This window comes from Plectrocnemia conspersa, unplaced genomic scaffold, assembly GCF_051122295.1.
Source record: "Plectrocnemia conspersa isolate PC_06_02 unplaced genomic scaffold, ASM5112229v1 ptg000014l, whole genome shotgun sequence".
Taxonomy (NCBI): Eukaryota; Metazoa; Arthropoda; class Insecta; order Trichoptera; family Polycentropodidae; genus Plectrocnemia; species Plectrocnemia conspersa.
Window position 1 is genome coordinate 27,536,799 of NW_028277178.1, and position 20,756 is coordinate 27,557,554.

The following is a 20,756-nucleotide window of genomic DNA, read 5'->3' on the forward strand; positions in this document are numbered from 1 at the left end:
TCTCTTTTCTTATTTGTTTTCCATATTTGATTAAGCGTTTTACCATTTCTGCCATGTTTCACCTGTTGGGGCCTTAATTTTATATTTTTGAGATTCTAGCAGACCCCTATTTTTTCCGGATTGTTCCACAAAGTTCAGTTTATGAAAAAAATTGTCAGCGGTTTAGTACTTTCATCACCGTGTTTACTAATCTTTCTGCATTCTCCTAAGGAATTTACTAAGAATTTAATATTATAGACATTCCTAATTTCATTAAATGGCAAGTTTATTTACAGATTTGTATGAAGAAGAAAAAGCAACGTTAGCAAAATTTTGCTAAACATTACAAGTTTTATATAGTCACTGAAGTTTGCATAAAAAAAAGATAAGCGAAGCTAATGAACGACAATGCAAGAAGAATCGATAGTTTACAATTCATGATTGACGTTAAAATTAACAATATTATAAGCTTCTTCTTAAAAAAATAAATTTAATAAAAATCAAAAGGATTAAATCGCCGCTAATATAACCTTTACTTTATAAAAACTTTTTTCTTATTTAATCACATAAATTAGACTTCTTAACTATTATTTATATATCATTTAATTAGAATATACCCTGTTCCCGGTGAGATGATATTGAGACTACTACTTAAAAAGAAACACAAAAATGCAGTGACAAAAAAACGTATGATTCGCTCTATCCTTGTAAATAGTATTATAGTTAATTGTTCACTATTGTAATTCGCATAATACTAAAGGTTCTCAACATATTTTAAATCGAACGGAATTTATATTTATTACTTTGATATATGCAACACAAAATATATTCATGTATGTACATTAAAATTACTTATGTTTGGTTATATTTGTAAATCGTATGCTATTTTTTGAAGCAATCTTCCATATAAATATATGATTTTGAATTACGATTCTAAACATCTCCTTTGTTTTTCTTTCACTAGTTTTTTTATACATAATATAGAAATTTACTATATGTAAATAGTAGCTATTTGATAAGCCACGCCTAGTCTACATCGTGACGATTTTTGTCCTTCCATTCAAATACTATAATATTATTTTTCGTTCATTTATATGTTACAACTTCTCTCTTGCGTATTTTTTATTGCTTGGTATAGACCCAACTAACTAGTTTTATATAATTTTTGGAAAAGTAATATAATCGTGTAAAATTGGCAGAGTGATCAAATTCGCGTTTCATACGTTGGCAGCACTATAAATCAGACAGCTGTCAATAATCACGCGTGCTCAAAGTGTCAAATGCAGGTACGTTATTCTAAATTTTTTCAGGGGGGCAGGCAAATACTAATTAATCAGTGGTCGTTTTTTTAATATTTCGATTGCATTTAGATTTATAATATTACATTAAATGACATGCATTTTTCTAGCCAAATTCAAGGGGGCGTCCCTGTTTGGAATCCACTTTAAAATTAATTAACTTATGTCGTGGCCATCGCAGTGAAAACGCTCGGTTATCTTACGTTCATGCTAAAACTTTTTATAACAATGATACGAGTGAAAATTAAATAAAGCACATCTAAACCAAATTTTGATCAATAACGAGTGGGAACGCTCGTTATCGAACATTTCCACTACGACGGCAGCAGCATGACTTTATTGCTTTAGACGTGAATTTTTGCTTTCTGAGAAGTGATAATTGTTTTTGCACTCTCTTATTGACGTAAATTTGGTTTGAATATACTTTGACCAGTACTCTTATACATATGCGACGTATAAATGTTACAGTGAAGGTGTATTTTTTGGTAAAGTTATATTTTCAATAGTAAAGTCAAAATACATTTTCACCAGTAGATATATATTTCTACTGACGAGAATATAATTTTACTGATAGGCGCTAATATGCTGCTCTTAAATGTCTATGAGACTCAACATGACAGTTGCAAAACGTCTATTTGCTGTTCAAACCCAAACCTAACCTAATGAAAATTTTAAGACTAATTATAATTTTAAAACTTTAATTAGGTCAAGTCCAAAATACAGACTTATATCTTAGGGGACAATAAGCGGAAGAATAAGTACAGACAGACATCGCATCTCACATATTGTTCCATAGTTTGTCTGCATTTCAATATTACACTATTTTTAAAAATATTATTGCTAACCTTATCGATATTATTATGGACCTATAATATAAGAGGGCTGATTAAAGTATTTTCAAAGCAAATTTTGGTCAATAGGAGAGCACAAAAATAATTATCACTTCTCAGAAGGAAAAAATTCACGTCAAAAGCAATAAAATCGTGTCGGTGCCGTTGCAGTGGGAACGCTCGTAACCTAGCGTTCCCACTGTAACGGCGCTAGCACGATTTAATTGCTTTTAAATATAGAAATAATCAGGTAAATATTATGAGTCGATATTTTTAATATTTTTTAATGCGTAATTAAAATATTTCGCATACAATATGATTTAAAAAAATATGTCGCAACGATGGCTAATTTTTATATTTATTTGTAGCATAGAAAGGGCAAACTCTTACCTATTAATATTTATTCAAGAAATTATTACGATTGTAAAATATATATAAAATGACATTTTTGTCATGGGGCCCGAAATTATTGTTTTTTCAGGGCCCGGGTTTGCTCTCGGCGGCTCTCATAATAATCTATGTGACAAATCAGATATGCAGATGATACGATATAAACAAACGCTAATTAATCCCTCAACGTTTTGCAAAATACTCAAACGGAAAATATCTTTTTTTAGTATATATTTTTTATTTAATTAAATTTTAAAATATGTATAATGTTATTAATGCACGCGTAAACCGCACACGGACGAGTCCGTCGATCAAAGTTGCGTTTTTACGGGTTGGATTGATTTAGTCGGGGTCGGGTGGCACCCACAGGTTTAGCTGGTCGTTTCGCTCCGGTCATAAAACTAAACTGGCTGCGTAATACGGTTGTATCCATTCCCGAGGCTCGCTCTACTACTCCTCCGTCTCATCTCGTCCGATCAATCCCGGGGAACTTTTGCCACTTCCCATGGTCGCCCTTCGGTCGGACGACCCCACCTCCCTCAACCTTCCACCCCGATGACTGACCGACGGGTTCGGATACGATTGTTCGAATTAACCCAAGTACAAATGTGTAAATATTGACCGGTCCGTTTTGCATATATTAGGTAGAATAAATATGATGGGTACCGGAAATAAATCCATTAGTTATGCTTCCTTCGCAACGTAAATGTAGAACAAAATATAAATTAAACAAAACATTCTGAAGTGCCTATCAAAATATCTCTCACCTACGATTTCTATCAGGTATTTTAAAATATGATAAATACAAAAAGTAACTTGCAAAATAAATCTGTTCGTCGGACTGTGTCTTTGATTAATATCATTTTCCAATCAAGAGCTCGAGGTCGCGGTTATTAATTATTTTAGTGTATTCCGTGTACCAGGTGGTCCTTGATCGTCCATGATTACACGCTGAGTGCTTGCAGATGAAGAGCTCGGACATAAAAACTTGGTGCCCAAGGGTCGCCGGCGGGGGTTGTAAAAACTACGTTAAAAAGTAGTAAAAACACTCTCTTACATCACTTGCCCGCCGTTTATGTCTACCAGGATTGAAACTCGGAATTAATGCAGTTAACCCTCCATCTGATGGTTCTACGTACCATCGCTAGCGCGACAGTATCAAACCCAAATTGAAGCACATATTAAGAGATTAATCTCTAAATTTTTAGTAAATTAATTCAGCTGCAGATACATAAAAGGAAATTCAAGTAGTAAAAAATATAAAATATGTTATTTATATTATTGTCGAAAAATAATTTAAAGATATATAAAAATAAATAAACTGTTAAGAATTATAGAACAATTGGATTGCCACAACGGAAAATCCACAGGTCGGCATTCAAAGGACAATAATCAAATTAGAGTGATAATTTGAAAGGGAAACGTAGCACCTGATGAGAATGGAAAACGCATAAATAAATACGTGTACCAACAGCGACTACTCTCGTAGGAATAGAATGGAGGCTTTGGTCCGCTTCTTGCCTACTTCCTCACTTGGCCTTATTCCAAGTTAAGGCTACCAAGTTGAAGGTCATGTACTTATTTATAATTTTAGAATTAATTCTCAGAAAATCTAATTAACAGTATATCTTAAATACAATGGAATGCGTTTTACTTCGCCGACAGTTAATTAAAACTGGACAATAACATATTTAATTTTATTTATTCTTTTTAATAAATCTTCCATTATAAGCTGACAGGCGTAAGCCCAATGCGTTACAATGGGGTAAATCAATACCAACTGAGTAAGGTAATCAGATATAATAAATACTTACAAGTAAGTATTAACCACCAGACTGGAAGTCTGGGAATCGGTGACATCTATAACAATAAATATAAATTATTATGTGTAATATAATTTATATCCAATATATGTCTATGCAGCTGGGGTTATTAGTCCGAGACGTAACGGACTATTCTATTTCGCCCTTAAATAGTATGTTTCTACCCCGAACCATCGCATTGGATTGACGTTAAAGAACTGGAAGGACTTTGGACCTTTGCTAATTCTCGAAGAATAATAAGATCGAACACAGCCAATGTGAATTTACAGGAATACACTTTCGTCGGACACTTCAGTCAGAATGACCACTTCGCTTCTGACTTGGAATAAACAAGAGTTGAGCTGAACTGGCAGCAAGAGCTCCACCGAGTATTCACAGAGAAGACCATTACAAGCTTAAGAATGCAGCCGTTTTCCATAATACTTCAAAATCAAAAGTACCGTTTTTTACCGAAAAAATTATTTAAAAAAAAATCTAATAGTTTTAATAATTATCATATAACATATTTTTTTATAAAATTTTGTACCCTTGAGTTTTTTCCATCTTTAATCGTATACGTAAAGTGAAATTAAGAGTTTATTACATCTATAATCCCCGCTTCATTTAAATTGTATAGATGATTAATGAATATTAATATAACATAATCATGACAAATTTACAAATAATAAAAAATATGATTACAAAATAAAACCATACAAAAATAAAGATAAATAAATAATAAATTGTTAATGAAATTGATTTATTTTTACCTTAGTAAAATTAAATCTGGCAATTGAATTTATTATTTTTGTCATAATTATATTATATTCACATCTATTTTATTATAAAAGATTTGGTAAAAATATTTTATGCTATCTACTTTATATATGTATTTAATTTAGTGTTAAAAAATGTCGCGTGTCTTTGAACTAACCTTACTTTTATAGTACATATACACTTTTGAACTATATTCTTAAATTTTGTTACACTTTAAAATTTCATATAAAATTTAAAATATTTTAATCACATTTGCTTAGATATGATATAAAAACTACTATTTTTTTCAATTTTATCACTACTTTTTTTATCGTGTGATAAATAATATATATTATTTGCGATATTTTTTTCTCGTGATTTCATTAAACGATAGAATAAATTTTTTTTCAAAAATATATTTTGAAAAAAATCTATGTTACGACACTTTGTTACTATATTGTTATCACTATCATTTAAAAAATAGATTGATACATAAATTTAAAACAAAACATCCATTAAATTAAAAATTGAATGTATATTCTGTATTATTATATTACCTATCTAGAAGGTGAACTATTTAAAAAATGACTTACCATCTGGTGGAGTTCGCGCCTCAAAATCTTCATCTAAATCATCTTTCTCGTCTTCGTCCATATCCTCTTCTTTTATATCTTCTTCTGTTGGACAAAATAGTTCAATTAAAACATTTATCATATTTATTATAACATAGATACATTTTAATCAGTAGAAAAGTTAAAAGTAAAAAATGATATCGCTATTTAGACATGTAGTAGTATTTAATAGAAAAAAACACACATGTCTCAACCGTAGAAAGCAAACACCCTTGCAGTTATTCAGCGCCGATAATGAAATATCAATGTGACAGGCTTTTAAGGCGCCCCTCTTGCTGCCTTCTGCCTCTGTCTCATTTTCTTACCCTCACACCCTCGCCCTTTCATGAATTATTATTGATAATTTTCCCAATGCCGCGGGCCTTTCTTGGAAGTGTCAGCCGTCAAACGTTCTCAAGCCCGTGAGCCAACTCGGCGATGGTTGCAATGTTACGGTCCGGTTTTATAACCAAACCGAAGCCGAAGCGCAATCGCGATCCATAATTTAATCAAAACGGAGCTGGAGGATGTCTACAAATAATAATTAGTTGCTTAATGGCGGCAGTGCTAGTTCGACCGAAGTGCACTTTATATTCGGAATTGGATTAACAGTGCGGGAATGCAACTGGGATAAATTAACGACCCAATTAGTGTCGGGAAAAATATTTGGCCGTTTGCAAAGCGCGCTTTCAGTTTATAATAAGCACTGAAGAGAAATTAGATTACCTAATCGATAAGCAAAAACTTCCAAATTATGTTGCGTACCTAGAGTAGATACTGAACAATCATTCAGTTTTGAAAAATGTTTCACTTAACATATGTATATATATATATTAACATTTATCAATTAACCTCAGACCGAATAATTAGAGGTTGCCACGTATCTATCCAGTATTAGGACGAGCACGGGACATCGATAAGCAGACACAGTGGAATATTAGATGCGGAATAGCCGCCCCGATTAGCCGTATCTAAATGGTCCAGATGCAAAACACACCGCAACCAGCGGCCATCAACGGCTGAATCATAAATGACGCTGTCCACTCGTGCATGATTCATACTCATACGGTAATATGTAAATCAAACGTTGGTCTAACGTACGACTGATTATTAATCAGACAGATAGAGCATGTGTCTGCGACGCAAAGCTTTGCGGATATCTGATTGAATCGGTCAGATTTAGGATTAATCAAAAATCAAGAAAATGTATAGAAACTTTATAAGCCCATAAAGTTTCTATTCTTTGAAAACGTCATTTACTAATTTACGTTTTAAAATTTTTTTTATCCATATTGTTTAATTTTCAGAAACAAAGAAAATTACTTATTGAAAATATTTTAATAATTAGTGGAAATGTGTCTAAAACATAAGAGTTATATCAATTAGATAACCACTATCCGGAAAATCAAATGCAATTTTTGAGCGGCGTGAAAAACAATAAGGTAGCAGGCATACCTTACATATTTACAATAGAGAGATTAAATTTTCATGTCCCAAAGTTTCAACAAAAACTTCAGGAAAAATTTCGTTTATGTAACAGAAACATGATATACACGAACAGCCTAGATAATATCTGTGTTATGTGTTTACATGATGCATTTGCTCTTGTGTTTTTGCGGCGTTTTTGTAATATGAGCTGCTCAATCCTTCTGTATAAAAAAATATGGCTAAGAATCGACAATTTCTAAAATTAAACATACTTATTTTATCACATTTTATTTGCTTCTTAATTATTTTTATAAAAAAAAAAAATTAAGAAGAAAATAAAAAACTTTTTATACGAAATTATTTATATTTACTTTAAATATTAAGCTTTCGAAATAATCGTCGCCTTGTCGCTAACTGACATATAATATAATTTTAATAAATAAATCATTCTATGTTCTCATAAAAATACTTTATAATATCTTTAAAATTCTAACGTATCCGTAAAAACCTGCGTCATAATTAATAACCTGTTCCTTAAGAAGAAAAATTATGTACAAATCCTCAACAGGGTGTGAAAAATCCTTTCACGATTTCGTCGTTACTTGCTTTTCAGGCTTCGCTGTCGGCCTAATTAAGCAACCGTTAAAATGGCAAAACTATTTTATTTTTAACAATCTTTATTATTATAATTTAACTAGAGAAATATACCAAAAAATTACCAAATTTAAAGACAATAAATCTAAAAGCTTATGTTTATTAGAAAAAAATGTATATAAATAAACTCTTTCACAACGCACACATCAAAAGTAGCTGATAATTTATACATACCATTGAGGAATACAAAATATGTCATTATTAAGTATAAACGTGTGAAATTGTGACCATTTGTATTAAAAAAGGAGTAAAAAATAATGCCACGTTTAGCAACATGCACTGGCAATCAATACCACCTGATTTAACAACCCCATACTTTTTACTGTAAGGTTTTAAACAGGTGCAGTTTAATGCAGCATGTACTCTGGAACAGCTCAAGAACATTCTCACATGAATTTTAAAAAGTTTTCGAGCTATCAAAGATAGCAAAAATATTTATTTTATATATTATCAATTTTTAGAAATTAGCTAAATCTTAATTGTATGTATGATACTTGACCCTTAAGTTAAATTTTTAGTTTCGTATAATATTTAAATGATTTTAGATTAACCTTTGGTTTTGTCTTCTTGATCCTGCGATGGTGACGGAGGTAGCATCTCGTCCGTTTTTTCGCCTTTCTCTTCGCCGTTTTCGTTGTTCTCTCCTTCATTCCAGTCGTCGTCAACTGTAAAAATATAACATCTCGATAAAGTTTACTACGCATATATAAAATAAAAGACTCACAGACTTATTTTTGTGAGATTAAATAAACTATCAATAACGTCTCTGCAAAACTTTTTGTTCATAATAAATAATAAATAAATATTATAGATTTAATGAGTAAATACCACTACAAATATTGCTTAACAGATAGTATAACCATGAAACACAAACACCTTAAGTAGATTCCGGCAATATAATAACCAAACCGGTATTTTTCTATAGATGAACAAGATACAATTCAATGTTTGTATGACGAAGAATCATTCGTGTAGGAGACCATTCACAAGCTCGATTAGACATAAAGTTAAAAAATATCCTTGACTCATCAACCCCTTACTTTTATGCAGCATTTCGACCAGAGAGAAAAGTACCCGGAGAACCCAAATGGCAGAATCCCTGAGGACGTAGTCTCCGGAAGTAAATTCTCCGAGAGCTGATTCCCTAGAGGTAAATCCTCTGAGGGACTCTCCCCTAATCCTCCACTGCCATGTCTTTCAACATGTAGCAAAAATAAATAAAAAAAATAAAAATTCACTTATACCCTCACAAATATAATATAAATGTTTAGGTAGCAATAATAATCAAAGAATAAACTAATAATAATCTGTTTTTTCAATCATGTCTGGGAGATAGAAGTTATTATTATATAACTATAATTCAGATTGATCATCACAGATTTGGTTTCCCTAGATTTTCATAATCTCACGGATGACTAATTAAAATCGAGCTATATCGTACATATTTGGTATTGAAAACTCTTTAAAAATGAGCTTTTTCAACTCAGAGAATAAAATACAACGTGTTCATTTAATTTTTATTTTATTTATTTATTACAAATATTATGTTGTAACGTGTCAAGCGTTAGTCTAATACGTTGCAACGGCTTAAGCACTACACAACACATCATAATGTAAATTAGTGATATTTTTTTAAAATTAATTATATATTATTATTACAATTATTATGTTCCTATTCACGACCTAACACCATTTTTTTTAATTATTCATCTGTGACATTAAAAATATCTAAGAAAACGAAATCTAATCGATTAAAAATATAATTATATAATATTCACTAATTCTGATCTACATGACACGACAGAAATTTTAAGAAACACTTAGGATCTATGTATATGGGATTTAAAATCAGGTCTTTTTAGTATAAGTCACCGACTATACCACTGGTTACTATAAAATATCTCGCGGAAATTAAATCTAGCTAATACCAAAAAATGAAAATGAAAATCGTGTATTCGATCACTGGTGTTTTATAAAATCATAAACTTTCAAAATTTTAATGACATGAATATATTATAGGTTCTCCTAGAAGTACAGATTGTTTAACAAGTATAACTAGTTAAAAAAATGTTTTATAAAAAAAGTTTGAGGGTCGGCATAACACCTTGAATGTCGCATCCACATCCGACACACGCCAAATCAAGGACGAACTGAATTCGGATAAATTTTGTGTATTGTAACGTATTTTTTAAATTCGAATCAAAATATTTCGTTATACTGAGATCAGTATTCGATACAATGAAAACATTTTGTATGAATTTTTTTCGGGGACAAATTGAAGATTTGTTATAGTAGGAATTTCGTTATTTTGGTATTCGTTACAAAGATATTTCACTGTGTACCAACGATGTACCAACTTCGCCTGTAGTGAAGACTTAATGAAAGCCTGCGAATAAGTTTTGTCGTATGATGCACTTGTTATTTTGAGAGATTGTATTGCAATAGTAGGAAAAAACATAATTTAAAGAAGCTGCGTGAAAATATAACCTACACGAAACAACAAGTGATGATAATTTTTCCAAATTAAATGTTGTACACAAAATCAAGCGGTTGTAACACAATATAACTTTTTTTACATAATATTAATATTAAACATTATTTTCGATAATTATATTAAAACTCTAAACCAACTAATTTAACCTGTCCACATCGAATAAATTAAAAACAACACAGCCATACATTTAGCGTATCCGAGTTAAATTTTGATTATACAAAACCTTTTAACTCGATGCATGTATAGAGGCCATTTTTTTTCACTGGTCAATAGGTGTGATCGTAAAACGGATCCGCTAATAAGCGAGTTAATCACGCGGCGTATTTAAAATCACAGGACTGCGTGCGCGGTGCCCCAAGGGGGCGCCGGCGAGGGGGCACCGAAACGGCGACGGTTAAAAAAATATCATAATTACCCATTATCAAATGGTCGCACCAATTTACACGGTACACCTTTTTGTTTCGCCCCGGGCGCGTTTAATTAAATACTTGCCGTGAAAAAAGAGACCCATTATGGTAATGAAATAATTAAAAGCTGGTCTTGGCGGTTGTTTGTTGATGATTTTTACGGGTTTGTCATGCGATATGCATTTTGTAAAAAACGTAAAAATTATTGTACGATAGATAAATTTAATATAACTTTGCGGGCTTTGCTTTGAATAAAAAATATAACATTGTGATTCATAGTGAGGAATGTCACGAATAAATAAAAAATAAAATAGTTCGCTTGATGACGTCTTTTGATAATATTATATATCAACACTTTAGAAGAAGTGATTGAAAATGTAGAATGATGAAATTTAAATGTATGTTTACCTAATTATTTTATTAAAATCATAGTGAGTATGAATTACAATAAAAAAGGTCAACAATATCATAAAATTATCAGCCAAAAAAAGATTACCTTTATCATTAGATTTTATCAAATTTTATCTGTGAGCTAATTCCAAACAGCCTTCGAAGCAATTTTGAAGAGTTTAGATTCCAACGATGACCCAAAAATATATCGATAACGATCAAAAATAACATCGAACGATAGTTTCACAATTTCTGACATTCAATATGGTTTTGGAAAATTAAGGGCCAAAAAATCTTTCAGCTCCTATGGCTAAAAAAATGTAGCTAATATATATCACCACTAACATTGTATATTTTATTATATCGTAGCTAATAACAAAATTGTGAGCATGAAAATGTTTATAAATCAATAGTTAAAAAAATCGACATATGATATTTGCCAGTCATTACTTATGTAAAATTGCGTACTGAATCCAAAAATCAAAATCAAAAATTAGGAAAGTAAAACAGTTTTTTAGATATTGATATATTTCCGTATTTTTTATTCTGAAAAATAGTGCTTTTACTTATTTGCAAATATATTCAATTTCATTCGGATTGATTCATATTCTGCACTTTCGTTTGGATTTGTTCCCTGGTAATCTTGGCGATGAAAGAGATAAGCACGGTGAATATTTTTATCAGCAATTGAAGGCCATGAAACGTCTCTATTAATGATTTTTAGACTTTTGATGGTTGCCCATTCGAGAAACTGACAATCCACACAGAAGACAGAAAATCAAACCTAAGTAATTGTTTATACCATTTAAAATTTATATAAAGAACATTCTTTAAAATCATAAAACTGATTTTAAAAAACAGCTATTAATTTAATTTTTCATGGATCGGGTTTTAACATAAAACAAAAAAAATTAAAACTATTTTTTTTTGTCTAATTCGCAGTACAATCAAAAAATTAAATTAAAAATTTAAATACATTTTTTTTATATTTCACCAAAAATGATAAGTACTGCCTAAACCAATAATTTGATTTGAAAGTGTTGTACAAACAGTTTCTGGGAAATTTACCTTTAATTTGATATAAAATACTATGCAATCAGCCAACTAAACCGGAGATATTTGCAATTAAATAAAAACACTTTTTTCAGAATAAAAAAGTTCTACTTTCTTAATTTTTGTCTTAATTTTCAGAGTCAGAGTGCAATTTTACATAAAAAATTAATGTAAAATATCATGAGACAAAATCACCGTAATCTACTGTTATTTATTTATTTATTATTTTATTAAAATAGACATTTTAAATAATGAAAAAGCAAAGATAGAGAATTATAGCTTGGTGTCAATAATCCATGCTTCAAACCATATCGTAGGATACTTGATTAGTAGCATGGTGTATTGAATTCAGTAGCAATGAATCTGTGCTGTTATTCAACCGCTTTTTTAAGTACACGGAACAATAGTGTTTCGCGAAATGCCGGTTAAAAACAATTGTTCTACACCATGAATAGCACCGACATAAAGCAGCAATGAAGTAACAACATATCGATATCGAAGTCTATCGAGCATATAAACAGAATAAAAAGGCGTCAAACGTGCGGGTTAGGAGTTTTAATTTGTGTAGTCCATTTGGCCTGATTTCGGTCCTGGGCCGCTCCCCGGCGCTGCTCCCTCGACGCGTTGGAAATCCACGATTTTCGTCGCACCTAATCACATTATCATATTTCAGCCCGGACAGAGGCCCCCCACGGGTCGCCCACCCCCGAGCGCGTGCAAGAGACACACACTCGCTGTATTATACGGAAAGGTTAATTGGAAGAATACGCTCGGAGAATGCAAATTTCAAAAGGCGTGGGTGCACATGGCAATCCTCAGGTCTAAACTTATGGTTTGTCGGATCAAAGCCATCATCTAGTCATTTTTATAGATACAGAGATAAAAATCACATCGTACACAGTTGATATACATATTTTTGTTAGTGATGACAAATCTAATATTGGACAGATTGATTTTCTTGAAATAATGTACGACAATTTTATTTGGTTCTTACATTTGTTTTTTTTTAGTTAATGGATATAACTTATTATGGTGTTACATGTCTAAAGACTCCTACAGGTATACAAGTGAACTAAAAAGTTCATAAGCTAGCCAAATTGCTACCTAAGGGGTGTGACTTCGCAGCCAGTAAGACGCAGTAGTGAGAACTTTATTTGATTATATTACATATTGCGACATACTATGAATGATGATGTTTTCTCCGAATAGTGGTGGAGAAGCTGGCGCAGGGATGATGTCTGTGGTAGATTTTCAGAGGTCTTGTAGGTGGCGCAGTAGCGACACAGAAACTACTTTTTGGTATACATTGCAAGAACCATTGCCGTTACAAGTACTAGGGCCCTTTCCCTTATGAAAAAGTATTATCAAATCACTATCTAAAATTTTTTTTTTCATGTGATAGGAAAAAAATTAGTTCTTTATTCAATGTGTCTAAATCATTTTAGATTAATATAAGTAATCTTGATTTTTAATATTAATATCAGTAAAGTAGATATTATTAGCTTACCAGAGTTCCGTGATATGCTTAGAGAATTTTTGCTTAAAATCCAGGTATTGGGCACTCGCTCTTTATTAAATGTAGTTTCCTTGTTCATTTTTAAGAAAAGTGGGCAAGGGTTGTCTGCGTCTTGTAAAAAATATTTTTGCAATTTTTTATCGGAATATTTTAATTTGATATTCATTAAAATATATATTTTCTTGTAACTTAATTTCAATTATATTACGACCATAAGAACAAGTCTTTGTCGTCTTTTCAATTATTTCTCTGATTCACCAATTAATACATAATGTGATTTATCTGATATCCAATGATGACAAATAAGTCAGATATGCTAAATCTGACGGCCACGCGTGACCAGCTATAAAAATCTACCGCCCATTTTAATTTTCAGGTGTTGCGTAATGAAGCGATAAATAAAACGGATCGTAAATACGTTATACATGCTATTTTTTTATACATATTTATCTTGTCGGCCGTTTGAGATCTGTCATAGTTGTTGCTTGTGGCCCCACAGAGGCCCTGGTGGTGATTTATGGTTAGGGTTGGCAACGGTGCCGAGCACGCAACACGTTGGACGGATCTTTCGAATACGAGCGACGCCTTTTTTTGTGGACGACTAAATCTATATTTTGGGGGCGGAAAACACAATAACGATTCATTGGCGATTTGTGATAGTTTCTTTTTATTTCTATTTTTGGAAAATATGCAAATTACATGGTGAGATTAGGGTTGGGCAGGTTTGGGGGTGAAGGTCAAATTGAGAAGCTTTTAATTCAATATTAATCGCAAACATAGGTCATAAGCAGTAATGAAACTACATGGTGCAAAACCTAGCAACAATATAAAAGAAAGGCATTTTAAATTTAAATACATATTCACGATAAATCACAAATTATCCAAACATATATTTAAATAAGCTTAGTGTTGATTCCAAGATTTGTTCTTTCGGTTACTTCAAAGCATCGCTGAATGAGTTTAAAATAAACTACTGATCCATAGGCCAAAGAAGTGGAGAAGGACTCCTTCCATTCCTTCAGTAAGTCGTCTCCAACTCTACAGGATGAGCAGGAGCATTATCCATAACCAACAAGACCGAGTAGCAAATGCTTTCCAAAAAAGGATGTCTACACTGTAGGAAAAATCACGACTCTTAAGAAAAATTGGCTAATCAATTAAGAAGAAAGTGATGCAATACATACAACTCGTATTGCATTTCCTATATCACGTCAAAATTTACTTTTAAAAAAGCAATAGGGTCCAATCTAAGTGTAAGTTTCATGAGTTTAAAAATAATTAAGCCATTGATTTTGAAAGTGGGGCAATTCCATATTATATTATTGTTGAATAATTATTAGTTTGCGTTTAAAATGATTTAAAAATATTATTAAGCAATAATAGACTTATTTTATATTGTTTACGGTCTTTTTTCATAAAAATTTCATATACAATAATCATATTCGCGTTATTTAAACAAAAAACATGTTTTTAATAGGGCCCAATGGACTAACTCTATTTTCAAAAGCAATGATTTTATAAAAATGTTGATTTCCTGATCAGTGAAACTGTATTTATTTATAAAAATGCTACCTAAATAAAAAACATATTTTCAATTTATTTTATTTTTTTATTTTTAATACATTTAAGATATTTTCTATGAACTGTATTAATAATAGATATGTACGACCTAGCTCAATTTCAATTAATCACCACGATATTCATCCGTGAGATTAGAAAATCTAGGTACACCTAATCTGTCTAATTTATATAAATTTATTGTTCATTTTAATCACTAATTCCGATTAAAATGAACAATAAATTTATATAAATTTAATGTATTACCTGGGTGATACTGGGATTATTTGTAGGTGATAAATTGTTTATGCAACCAATTGCCGCGGTGGTAAACTACTAGCGATTAATTGCTGACGGTAAATTGCTGGCAGTGAATTGCAAGTGATAATTTTTTCTAGACTCTGACAATCGATTCCTAATAAATCATCGATAATTTGCTGTTTATGTTTTGAAATACTCAAATGAGTACTTGTATGCTATGAAGTGTCATCTAAATCTAATCTTGGTTCACTATTTATTATTTCACTGGCCATTTGAAAATATTTCCATTAACGAAATTATTGATTATTTATTCTTGTGAGATTATTTAGATTCGTCGTCAATATGGGCTTTGCGAATTTTCCATAGATTTCAGAGGTATTGTACAATTTTTTGATATATTTCTAATTTATATTATAACCATTATTGCTTATAATATATATTAATGGCATAATTAATTACATAAAAAAATGTAAAATACATCTGTTTGCAGACGATACTTTAATTTATATATAGGTGACAATGTCAAAAAAGTTTTTGATAAAGAACTTAAATAATATATTAAGTATAATAGAAATATCGTTAAAAAATAATGTACTTAAACTAAATGTATGTTTAATAATTATAAAGGTATGTTAAATAATAATATAAAAATAGTATAACAGTATAAGTATAAAAATAATATAACTCTATTATAGAAATAGTTTATTTAAATATTTAGGAATAAGTGTAGATAAAAATTAAATTTTAGCGTTGTTATTACATATTAAAAAAAATAATAGAAAAATATGTATATTTTTTAGGACGAATAGCAAAAAAAATAATCTGCAATAGTATTAAATTGCCCCATTTTAATTATTGTGCAAAAATATTATATGTGATTAATATATTAGATAAAACGATGTTTAAACAATAAGAGTACATAGTTTTAGATAAAAATAGTTTTACTAATTGTAGATTGGAATGGATGGATATTTTAATAAGTATTTAATAAGAAATAAAGATGTACATAGATTTATTACTAGAAATAGAGATAATTTAAGGATAGGTACGTGTAAGAAAACGAGTACGGCCAGGGGAATATTGTACAAAGTTATGATTTTTTTTATAATAATATTCTTAGAACAGTACGCAAAAATAAAAATGAAGCGATTTTTCTCAATGGAATATAGAAACATCTTCGTTCATTAAGAAATAAATTAAAATATTTTTTTTTAAATTAAATTAAAGTATTTTTTATATTATTTTATGTATGTTTTGAATAAATTCCTGTAGTGTATAAACAATTAGCTATAAATTATTAAAAAATAATAATAATTCAATTAATACATATGTAAACAAGGGACTGGAAGCACTTCAATATATCCACATCCAGGTTGTTTTTATAAAAGTTAATGCTTTGAAATAAAAACTGGCAGTTAAGAATATGTTTAAAATTTACATTTCCTATCTGAAAATTAAACCCGCCTGCAAAAATTTACGGCCCCCGGTCACGTGTCCGGACGTCGGAAATCGCAGCGCCCGGGGGGCCCCCACAGGTCCGGCGTTCCCTGGACGCATCTCCCGTGTCCCAATAATGAATCGACGTTTGGGCGTCCCACGGGACGCGCCTTGTTTAGTGGCCGGGCCCAAGTACACGCTCAATAGAGCCCGACCTCTCAATGGAATCACTAATAAGAGTGTCAAATGAAAGGTATTCGCTTTCAAACTTGGGCGGACACGGGTCGCTTATGATGTATAGCTCGACACACATACACACTGACGCACAGAAATATCACGTTAGACAATTTGACAGAGAAGTATTAGTCAAGGTTATTAATTTAATATTTATTTTGAACTTTAAACAATTGATCGCCACCGACATTAAGGCGCGGGATCGCACGCATTATCGATATTTTTCCTGGTAATAAAATCACGAAACGAGTTCTTGAAACATCCACAATGGCGACCCGCCGCGAATGGCATGCCAGAGCGCAATAGTCCGTGGGCCTAGTGGGTGCCCCCGACTGGCTCCGATTTCTCGACATTAAATCCGTCGCCAGTGGCGGACTCGTGCTGGGGCCTCAGCCCCGGCCATCAATAACACGGCCGGTACGAAAATTATCAACGAGAACCAGAGAGCGGGATTTTTCACCGCGGGAGCCCCCTCTACACCCGGAGGGGTCTGCGGTCCCAGGAGGTCTGGGGGGCACCGCCCGAGAACCACGTGCAAATTTCTATGTACACAGGACTTCGTGTTGCGAAATGTGGACGTTGCGAAACGTCGAACTAAATTTCCAAAATATATTCCTGAATAAGCAAAAACTGGAGATCTTGTGCTATCTCAAATTCCACATAACAATATTTATATTTTAGCAGTCACTAGTGTTTACAATTCATAAACATTTTTTTTATTTACAAAATAAACTTTAAAAATTACTAAGAAATTGTTCGTATATAAAATTCAGAAAGAAAAAAATAAAATTCAGTTTATAAATGTCGCAAACGTTGAAGTGGTACAAAACAAGCACATCGACCAACTAAAAAATTAAATATATTAAGTTCCATGCCAAACAATTTTGGACATGAAACATAGCAGCAAAATTTATTCCAACACAGGTGAGTTTTTAACAAAAACACCATCGTAAAGAGTTAACTGGTGAATTAACAATTCATGAATCATATGTGTGTTAAGGTCAATCGTCTCAATGGAACCGCGCTAAAGTGTCAAGACTAAAACAAGCACGTCAAATTCTAACGAAAGTCAAAGTTTTCTCACAATTTTTTTAGATTTAACTTTTACTTCTCCACTATTTTGGCCTAACACAGCACCGCCATGATGGCAAAGCCCGTGCATTTATCAGACTTACATACTTATTTATTAATAACAAATATGTTTCCTTGTGATTTTTCCCTAGATAAGTACAACAGTATGTATGTATAAGATCTAATCAAAAGTGCATATAATAAATGTTTTGCGGATTAAAAAACATGCTAAAAGGACAACTATAAAATCAATGTTCAAGAATAAATAAATATTTTTTCATAAAAATCAAAATTTAAAGTAAAAGTAAGTAAAGTGCTGGCGGTGAATTGCGGGCGATAATTTTTTTCTAGATTCATAATAAATATATGGCACGAAAAAATATATAACCGAAAAAAAATTAATACGCCACATCGAAAAAAAATTCAGCATTCCAAATATATTAAAAATCAGAATAAATAATAGTACTAAAAATAATTTTTTGACGCTAAATATGTATGAAAATAAATATTCTCCGTTTTAAATTTGTTATTTACAATAAAGGTATTATAAAAATATTTTTTATAAAACTTATAATAATTTAGCATGTTTTAAGGCAAATATATTTAAGTGAATATAAATAATTAACAAGAATTTTCAAATATACAAGAACTGCTAAGAATTAATACTTTTATCAAGCTTTTATATTGAAAATTTGGTATAAGTTAATAATAAAATATAGCTTCTCAAATTTTTAGAGAATTATTTAAATCTAATAAGAAAATACCTAATGGGTTTCCACGCCATTAACATATATTTTAATTTGTTTTTTTATCCTATTTTATGTTTTATATACTTTTATGTTTACATTACCTTGTTAGCTTTGATAATAAAATTTTATTTGAATAGTTTTTGTGATAACATATTCAACAAATAAATTGTGAAAATAAATACCTATATATAGGACGCGGAATAGAATGCAAATGGCAAGTGAAAAAGTGAGTATTTTATATGTACTCACTAGTAAGCTTTCATGTCCAAACCAAATTACTATGTTACTTGTTTAACGAAAAATATTTTTATTTATTTCATTGTATATATACATATTGATAATCAATCATATTTTCATAAGAAAAATAAACATATGTTTTATATATTGTATTTAGATAGAAAATGCTTGCAGTTTTATTAAATTTTAAGTAATTTATTTTTTTATAACAATAATTTATTTAGAATATTATATAAATTTAAGTGAAGGGTATAAAATACAATTTTATTAGATTTATAATGACTGAATCGAATTAATACCTCTAAACGAGTTCATTATTCACATTATGCTATCAAAAATATTATAAAACAACTCAGTGAAAATTGAACTTTAAACTCTATAGACTAAACTAGTAGGGGGCTGCAAGCAGAGAGTCATCCATTTTATCAAAAACCCTCTATATGAAACATGGCATTTGGGAAAAAAATATGGACTTAAAGATCAAGTAAAAACGATCTGGTACGACGAATCAATTAAATTAATATTTATCTTGAATGTCGTATTGTTTATAAGGGTTAATAATCGGTGAATAATATTTGGTTAATTGCGTCATAAAAGTGGTTGGAGTGTGAATAGTCTATTGCATGACAGTGAAAGTAGAAATCATGTTCATGTGCGATGGCATGAATAGAACTGCCTAAATTCCAATGTGAATTAATTCTGACGAATTTATTTTTAGAAATACATAAGGGTATATATAGTTCCTTGACATGATTCGCGTGAAATTAAAAATGAATTTACGGTAAGGGCTTGGTGGTTTTGGATTGACCTACAGAGTAAATAGAACTTAGCACAATCGAACATTTGCAAAATTTGAAAATTTTTGATGCAGTGTTTACTTGTTTATCTTTAACGATTTTTAATAATTGATTGGTATTATTTAGATTGCCTTTAAATATTTAATAAGATTTATTTTTTTCCTTAATTATTTAGATGTATATGTTACAGTAAATGTGTTTTACCAGTGAAAATATATTTTCACTGAAATTTCAGTGAAATCATAATAAAATACATATTCACCGGTAGATTAATAAAATATAAATTATCTGACACGTGCAAATGAAATTAAATCTGTCATTTGATATACGTAACATGTGTAAAAAAACGTATAAAAAAATATCAGTGAAATTATGAATCAATTGTTTATTACATTTTGGCTAAAACAACACTAAAAAATACACATTCACTGTAACAATTGCGAAACGTACATTTTCTGTTCAAACCTAAACCTAACCAAATCAAACTTGACGTTCTAAAAGTAACTACAGTTTTTGATATATTTTTTCATTAAGTTATCATTTAGGGTTGGTTTTGTTTTGAACAGCAAATGAACGTTTAGCATTAGTCCAATTAAATTTCATAGACATTTTAGAGCAGCATATAATTTCGCTAGTAGAAAAATATATCTATAAGCGAAAATCTATTCGCATATGATTTTACTGAAACAGTTATTAAAATTAATTTATACTAGTGAAATTATAATTAATAAATACTTATATATTTGTTTTTATCAATTAGATTATTATATAATTGCATAAAGGTAAACCATCAACTAAACAAACT

The 20,756-nt window shown here is 30.6% G+C and overlaps 1 long non-coding RNA gene across 1 annotated transcript in view; it reads right to left on the bottom strand.

Moving 5' to 3' along the window:
- LOC148226662 (uncharacterized) overlaps nucleotides 1-20,756 on the bottom strand; it is an 87,113-nt gene that overhangs the window by 42,881 nt on the left and 23,476 nt on the right. The window contains exons 2-3 of the long non-coding RNA XR_015812363.1: nucleotides 8,300-8,413; nucleotides 5,649-5,732 (exon numbers count right to left, since the gene is read on the bottom strand). This is a non-coding gene — a long non-coding RNA (uncharacterized LOC148226662). The remainder of the gene's footprint in view (nucleotides 1-5,648; nucleotides 5,733-8,299; nucleotides 8,414-20,756) is intronic.